The sequence below is a fragment of the Bidens hawaiensis genome, unplaced genomic scaffold (genome assembly GCF_021521415.1).
Source record: "Bidens hawaiensis isolate Kalapana, Puna unplaced genomic scaffold, B.hawaiensis_p1.1 tig00000978_1, whole genome shotgun sequence".
Taxonomy (NCBI): Eukaryota; Viridiplantae; Streptophyta; class Magnoliopsida; order Asterales; family Asteraceae; genus Bidens; species Bidens hawaiensis.
This window is the reverse complement of record NW_027491058.1, coordinates 394779-403919: the sequence shown is the minus strand read 5'-3', so window position 1 is coordinate 403919 and position 9141 is coordinate 394779. Positions and strand designations below refer to the sequence as shown.

The window sequence follows — 9141 nt, the reverse complement described above, 5'->3', positions numbered from 1 at the left end:
CAACCTGGACACCTGTCACTTTTTATTGGTTGATAAGGTAACATTGGCCATGTGCACGGTTATAACGGCCTTGTCGTGTCACTAGCTAATTGGCTAAAGGGTCACGTATTACCCAAGAAAGCATATTGGCAAGTCTTCTAGAAGGTAATTGGTTATTAACAACTGTCCCGAAGCATTACCATGTAGTTATTTACGTGGAAGTGTATTCCTTCATGCGGGTGACTTTTGAGGTTGCTGTGAGGCTTCCGCATATGTTATGAGGGTGTTTCTTCCTCAGATGTTTATGCGGATGGTTTATATGTCTCGCAGGTGCCTTATGAGGGACTTCCGATTGACCCGCGGGTATTTCTCAGATGTTTATCTAACCGTATCCTACCTTGTGGACTCATTGGATCTAGGACCCATCAGTGGAGAGTAGATCCGTGTTTCTTCACATATAATGTTCATTTGAATACCAAAAAGATTTCACATAAATATCCTAGAGTACATGCATCTCGCAGAGTTAAACAAAATACGGGGTAAGCAATACATTTTTGATTAGTAATACTTGAGATTGTTAAAGCATGTTTGCTCTTAAACAATTTATTTTAGAATTTTAGCTAGTTCTGATCAGTTGTACATATTAAATGATACAAAGTCAACATTTCTCAATGTAATGATATACGCATTAATAAATTGCTAATATGCCTTTGGTAGACAAGAGTTTAAAGCCTGACATTGGAGTTGATTTTCTTTTGAAGTAGTTTGAGCCTTTGAGGAGTATGTATAGGATAGATGGGTGTGTGTAGTTAAAAAAAAGTTGCTAATATGCTCAGATGTATATGAATTATTGGTAACCAAGTGCACATCTTAAATACAATTTGCAAATTTATTAGTTCATATGAACTAAAATGCAACTTATAGTAAACTTCTACACGGATCATGTTTTACATATTACACATAAATCCCTTAAATAAATGAGAATACAATAGAGTATGATGACCACACCAAAGCAGTGGTAACTCCCTGAATTTTCTTCATTGCATTTGAACCCAAATACCTGGACTTGGGATCTCCTTGTGAACAACAAACATAAGATAGTTCCCCGCGGGAGCAATGTTGCCTGAAGGCGGAGCCCTCACAACAACTTGGTATCTTGACCTCCCTATAATCTTGGAAGCGACGCCACCATCCAGTTCCAACAATGTTTGATTCATTGAAAAAGAATGTGTGTTGAATGAAGGTGCCACCATTGTCACTGATACCGAGCTTAGATCCACATCACCCGAAACATTAAACACAATAACCAATTGTTTTCCATATCGAATTTTAGTGTTTGTCACAGGCAGGATTATTGTTGGGCGTAACATAGATGAATTCGCTTCCAAGTAAGAAGGAGAAAATGTCTCCAAACTCAGCTCGGTTGGGTAAAGGACGTTTGTGAATTCATACTTATCATGTGGGTTACTTCCACCAACAAGAACACGTCCATCTCGTAATAGAACTGCGGTGGAATGGTAAACTCTAGGCTTGGTGCTTGGATTTTGCACCTCAAATCGAGACCCTACTTGGTTATTAGGTAGGTATGCTACTGGGCTTAGAACCGGGTTCCTCCCAAGCTCCCACCCGGCAACCCCTGCTGATGCTCCATTGATTATTAAAACATGACATGTCTCCCATGACGCGAGCCAAAGGCATGGTCTCCATGAACCATTGGGGTTCAGGGTCAGATATTTTGATTCGCCCGCAGGTATCCAGTGCCCTATCAAATATCCCCTTATTTGCGTTAACAAATGCTCCTTTTGGTGCGCCCCTACATACCAATGCTTCAAACTCTGTCACAGTTTCTCCTTTTATCTTCAAAGGGAGTAGCACCGCAGATCCTGTACTTGGATAATTCCTTGGTTGACCACCGGGCATTGTTGGGTATGTCTTCAATACTAGATTCTTGGAGTAGTCGAACAAAATAGCACGATTGTTTGCAAAAATGAAGAGATTCCCATCAGGATAGAGAAACACAAATGGGTATAAGTTATTCTCAATTTTAGGGTCATTAGTTTGAACCAAAAAGGGCAAACTAGGAGTGGCCTCAGTTGGTGACATCTTCGGATAGAACTCATAGCTAAACGCCTGACGACCACCAATGATAATTTGCCTACCATCAAGCAATATATGATTGGTAGCGTACCATCTTTGTTTATTCAAGCCGTTTTGCATCTCTTGCCAATCACATAAGTCACATGACTTATAGACTCGAACAACACGATAACCCCCATCAAACCCACCGGTTTGGACTAAGCTTCCATCGGGCATTAAAGTTCCTGAGGAACACCACACGTTGAAGAGCACCATTAGAGGGCGTACGGAGTTTGATGCAATGTCATACTCAACTGAGTGTGCAGAACAATCAGTTGAGTTGGGACGGCATTTGCCTTCAGGAAGAGAGATATTTGATATTCCAAAATCTGTACGGTCATACATGACTACCCGATCGTTGGGAAGCAGTTGCATGTGCATAGCTGAGATGCCTATGCTTGGTAGGAGGACAGACCACGAACCACCTGCTGCGAGGCATCGTTGGGCATGTAGGAATATGAGAAAGAACAAAATGAGGTGATGAGAGGGAATGTAAGTAGAAAGAGCCATTGGTTTGATTTTTTGTTTCTTATTGTTTGATTAGGTTTTGGTGTGTTTTCGAAGGTCGTAGTTGTGGCTTTAAATAGAAGTCGAAGTGGTCAAAAACATTCCCTTTGTCTTCTGAATATTAGTCAACCTCAATATTATATAAATTACACTTAATCAGTTAACAACCATGAAGTATCCTGTTTTAATTTTTAAACAATAGAACAAAAAAGAAGTGGATACATTATGTGATGATCTTGTTCCATATATTCTCATGTTAACCGTAACCAATAAAACAGAACAAGTACATAATGATATGCTTGATTGGTAGTGTTTGACATTCTTTCAATCAACTGATTGGTCCTAAATACAGAGAACAAACCCCTAGAAGGAGAATGAATATACCATATTAAAAACTTTGTTCGATCAATCAAGAAAATGATTAATGATAGGTGATGAAATCCAAAAAATAGTTGGAATTCGCCTTTAAGAACATTGTTATTAAGTTATTGTATTCTTCATCCTTGTTCGAGCCGGGGGCCTCACCGGAAGCAGCCTCTCTATCCTTATGGGGTTGAGTTAAGGCTGTCTACATCTTACCCTCCTCAGACCCTACCATAGCTTTGCTATTGGTGGGATATACTGAGTACGATGATGATGATGATTCTTCATCCTCGTGTAATTATATGGTGCACGTAGTGAGTAGGAAACTTTTTGTTACTGTTGTTCCAATGCCTCGGCAGTCATATCCACGAGAAGTATGATAAATATTTTTTTTGCCAGATCAGGTCACAAAGACTTTAAATACATGCTAAATGTATAATAACAATGGTAAGCATGAGCATAAAATATGTTTGGGTTCAAGTCATGCTAAATGTATAATAACAGCTTCAAAATACTACAAATAATGTTATTTTAATTACATTTACGGAATATCACTTGTTTTGTTGATTGAATCATATAATATTTTAGAAATAGCAAAACACCCAAACCGGCCGATTTCATAAAACGTGTTAACATATAAAGATGTAAACTTATATATAATACACACATAATAAGCACTCTGTAGAGCAACATATGACCTACACTTTATAGAAAACATAACTGAAAGGAACTGATCTTGATAAATATTTAATATGCTAGATGAATAATATATACAGAAAGATAGCAGCTATTGTGGAGTAAATTTCTCCTTTTACAAAAATAAGTTACAACAATCAAAGACTAGTCAATTGAGTTTGAATTTTGAATTAATCATGATCGGCTATTACCCCCCCCCCCCCTCTTCAAGCGAACAAGTAGGGGTCCAACGCGAAGCATCGTGCGGAAACGTTCGAATAGAGGTCGAGGTAGACTCTTTGTGAAGATATCGGCTACCTTGAGCGTGGTAGGAACAAATTTTGTGTGTAGACGACCTGCAGCAACTAGTTCCCGAATAAAATGATAATCGATATCAATATGTTTTGCTCGCTTGTGTGCCACGGGATTTTGACTTAAAAATAGTGCCCTTTTGTTATCACACAATAAGGTAGGGCGGTCGGGTGGAAGAGCATATAGTTCACGCAACAGGTGAGTTAGCCAAATGATCTCGGCATCAGTTTTTGCCATAGCTCTATACTCAGACTCACAACTTGAACGAGATACAGTTGGTTGCTTATTTGCGCTCCAAGAGACTAAGTTGCCACCAAGATAGATGGAGTAACCATATGTGGATCGTCTTTTTTCAATGCACCTTGCCCAATCAGCATCCGAGTATCCTACCAAGGAAGTTTTGATGGGTCAGTCGAAAGTTAAGCCAAAAGAGAGAGTGCCTTTAACGTACCGAAGGATTCGTTTGATGAGTTGAAAATGAGCGGTGGTTGGGTTTTGGAGATATTTACTGGCTTGATTAACGGCATAAGATAGGTCTGGTCTCGTTATTGTGAGGTATTGAAGAGCACCAACTAAGGAATGATAGAAAGTAGGATCGTGAAACGGGGAGCCGGTGGAGGTGAAAGTGTCGGTGGTGGTGGTGAGTGAAGTTGCCACGGGTTTGGTATCGAGTAAACCAGCTCTAGAAAGAATATCAAAAGCATATTTAGTTTGACTTAGAAAGAGACCGGGTGAATTTTGAGTGACTTCAAGACTAAGAAAATAGTTTAATTTACCAAGGTCTTTGATTTTAAACTCCTTGTGTAAACGAACAGTGAAGTCAATGATAACTTGTGCATTATTACCAGTAATTACGATACCATCGACATAAACAAGGAGGTAAATTAGGACGTTCTCAGTTTTATAAATGAAAAGTGATGGCCAGCTCTACTACATTTAAAACCGAGAGACGTAAGAAAGGTGCTCAAACGTTGAAACCAAGCATGTGGGGCTTGTTTAAGGCCATATAAAGCACGTTTGAGTCGACATACATGATTAGGGAATTTTGGATCGATGAAACCCGGTGGTTTCTCCATGTAAACAGTTTCTGTTAAATGTCTGTTTAAGAACGCATTGTTTACATCTAGTTGACGACGTTGCCAACCGTAGATGGTGGCAAGACTTAGCGCGACTTGAATGGTAGATGCCTTTACAACGGGACTGAACGTGTGAGAGAAATCAAGTCCTGGTACTTGAGTAAAACCTTGAGCAACTAAGCGGGCTTTGTAACGATCAAGAGAACCATCCGCTTTATATTTGATACGATATATCCAGTTTGAGCCAACGACATTAGAGTTGGCGGGACGGTTGACATGTTCCCATGTATGATTATTTTTTAAGGCATCAAGTTCATCATGCATGGCACTCACCCGGTGTTGACTTTTGGAGGCTGTTTTGACTTCTTTTGGAATGTTGGTAGCAAATAGAGCATGATGGAAGTTATTTTTGGAAAAATCCGTAAGATCAGCAAAATATTTTGTCTTGGAGATTCCGGATTTGGAACGGGTGTTCATAGGGTGAATGGAGGTTGTTGGAGGATTTATGGGTAGTGTATTTGTTGTTTATGTGGGAATTGAGAATGGTTGAGTGGGTAGGGTAGGAATGGTAGAATTGAGCTGAGATGGTAATTGGGCTAGAGATGTAGGTGTAGTGTTTGATGGAGAAGATGGACTGATGGGGGCTGGAGTGATTGGGACGGTTGTGATCAGGTCATTTTGGGTTGTGGATTGGGTGGGGTTTGGTGTTATGGTTGGAGTGGGATGATGTGGACAGATAGTGCACATGGGTTTTGTTTAAGTGGAAATATTGTTTTGAGTGTTATGAGACATGGGTTGGGTAATGTCTAAGTTAATAATTGGTTGACGTATGTTGTCATCAAAGTTTGATAACAAAAGTTTTTCTTCATCAACCATGGGAATAATCCCAGTAAATGGAAACGTGTCATCATCAAACTTTGCGTGTCGTGTTATATATACCCGCGAAGTGGATGGTTCAAGGCATCGATAGCCTTTATATTTAGGACTATAACCAATAAAGATGCACGGGGCACTTCGTGGAAGAAGCTTGTGCTTGGCGTAGTCTCTTAGATACGGATACACACGACAACCAAACACCCGAAATGTAGCAAAAGAAGGTGTTTGCTTGAAAAGTACTTCAAATGGAGATTTGTTATCAAGAATAGGGGTCGGGAGACGGTTAATAATGTATGTATCGGAAGAGAAAGCATCAAGCCAAAATTTAGCTGGTGCATGAGTTAAACATCATGGCTAATCCTGTTTCGGTTATATGACGGTGTCTGCATTCGGCTCGTCCGTTTTGTTGTGGTGTATGTGGGCATGAAAGCCTATGATGAATACCGTGTTGGTGAAAAAGATTTTGAACCCTTTGATTAGTGAATTCGGTACCACCGTCACTTTGAAAAACTTTGACATTGCATGCAAATTGGTTTTGCACAAAGTTTAGAAATATGGTGAGAATATTATAGAAATCAGATTTAAATTTTAGTGGATAGAGCCAAGTGAAACGAGAATAATCATCCACAAATATAACATAATACAAATAGCCATCCGTGGATGAAATGGGTGAGGGACCCCAAAGATCACAATGAACTAAATCCAAAACATGCGATGATCGTTTATTATTCTAAACAAAAGGTAAACGATGAGCCTTAGATAATTGGCAAGCTGAACATAAACCCGGTTTGGGCAACAAAGAAGTGACAACACATGTCCAAGTTTACTTAAAACAGAAATAACATCAAACGAAACATGGCCTAAACGGTTATGCCATTTATTGAAAGATGCTCGAAGATGAGGAGCAGCAAGAGCAGCAACAAACGACTTGTGAATTTGAGAGAGAACATAAAATCCGTTTTCACATGTGCCCCTAGCGAGGACCACCGCTGTTTTTCTGTCCTGAATGTGAAAAAAATTATTAGAAAAGTAGACACCGACAGGAGAATCATTTGTTAATCTACTAATAGAAAGTAGATTTTTTGTCAGATTTGGAACAACAAGTACGTTATGAAGAGGTATGCTATTTATTTTAGTTTTACTGATTTAAGTAACAGTTATAGATTGCCCATTACTGAATGTGACAAGCATATTACCCGAATCAGCATGGGATTGATCAAGACCATCAGTGGATTGAGTCATATGAGCGGTTGCTCCGGAGTCGGCGGTCCAGTCAGGGGTGCTCTGAGCCATGTTGCATTGAGCATGAAAAGCTTGAGCAAGATTTTCATCAAGTGGGACGGCTCGCTGTGCATAACTTGAGAGATTAGGGCATGCACTCGCATAATGGCCATCGGTTCTGCATAGTTGACAGTGTGGTGGTCGCCTAGGAGGATTATTGAACGACCACGGTGGGAAGAAGAGGATCCTCGAAACCGACCTCGGGATGCGGAATGACGAGATGATTTGGAGTGAGACGGGAATCGTTGAGTTTGAGCAGATAAAACGGCTTGTGGGGTGAAGGAACCGGCTAGGGTCTGGATAAAAAGCTCATGATTTTCAGCTTGAGCGAGAAGTTCACGAAACGGTGGAGGGGGTTTGATGTTTCGTTGAGAGGTTGAAAAGTTTTCAAATGAGGAGCCAAGACCACAAAGAAACCAATGTCGTTTATCTTCGTCGGTCACCGGATAAGCGATTGCGGCTAACTGTGTAACACCCCGACCAAAGGCGGATTATACATCGGGGCGCCACATATTTTTTCATTACTCGTGACACTATTGGGTGTCAATATTTAATAAATATATTCATTCAAGCACGCGCAACGTAAACACAAGATAACATAAATCATCATAAATCAATATATTATAAGGCAAAATATTCGAACAACAATAACTTGTCTTGATACATTTTAATCTAGGTCCAAAAGTAAAAAAAACGTCCTACGTGTCCACAAGCTCCAAATGTAGCTATAGCAAACCTGAACATGTGTTAAAATAAAACGTCAAACACTTGCGTGTTGGTGAGAAATCAAGTTTAATACAATACATAGATAACAATAAATCTGCGCGCAACACGTGTATGTCTGGTGTTTAACAAGGGTGCTATCAGATTGTGATCAAGCCTAAATAGATCATAGTTCATAGTTCAATCCGTGCTCCCAATTGAGCACAAAAACAAGAAAACATCTGTGCAAGTGTAAACAAAGAAAACCGTAAACGATAGGTCTCCCGTGTTCATCCAATGGATCCATGAAAACTTCGGAATAGGCCGAACAAAGCGGTTAATGATACACACATACAAATAAACAGCCAAGTAAACGTCCTCAACACATGGGATACTGCGCGACTAAAGTTCATAAACAAGTTTAAGACTCTAAGTTTGTATGAACACATGAACATCCCAAAACATTAAAAATAAAAAGGGATTAGGTACGAGATTACTCACTTGATAAACGATGCGGTGTAAGATAAAGCAAGAACCAACTTTAAACAAGCACAAGTTATCCTATAAATAAGATTATTGTTTTTAACGATTTGTTTTAAGTCTTGATTATAAGTTAGCATAATTAATAAGTAATTTAAACAAATTATTATATATAATATATATTACCGGAAAAGCAGGGCAGAACAGGGAGGAAGACGGAGGCAGAGAGGGAGGCGGCAGAGAGAGCAAGGAGGAGGTTAAATTAAGTGTTTGTGTGTGATGTGTTAGAAAGAAAATAAGATTATTATTTATAGAGAAACCCTAGGGAACACAATCCCTAGAAAGGGGGAAAAGATCTCAAAAAGCAAAAGATTTCAAAAGCAAAAGATATCAAAAGATATGGCAGCTGCAGGGGGCAAAGGAAAAGCTGACAGGTAACAGTAAACAGGCATGGGAGGGTCAGATAAAAGTACTGGTCAAGCATGGAAAAAGCAGATCTCAAAAGATAATGTCAGTCACTTTTTCTGCCAACCAATGGGGTTGGTGCGCATGCTGCGCCGAAAGTAGCTTTTCAGACATAAGGCAGGTTAGGTCAACAGCATAGAAGATAAGACATCACAAAAGCAAACGGCTAGATTAAACAGAATAAAACTCAAAGGGGTTTAGCGCGAGAAGGCATCGAGCGCACGCGCGAGGGCGAAGGCAGACAGAGAAACAGTTCTCAGCGCGCCGCGGGAAGAACTAAAATCCTTAG

The 9141-nt window shown here is 39.8% G+C and overlaps 1 pseudogene; it reads right to left on the bottom strand.

The window, feature by feature from the left end:
* Window positions 1–825: 825 nt before the first annotated feature.
* LOC143549705 (aldehyde oxidase GLOX1 pseudogene) lies at window positions 826–2885 on the bottom strand (annotated as a pseudogene).
* Between the last annotated feature and the right edge of the window lie 6256 nt (window positions 2886–9141).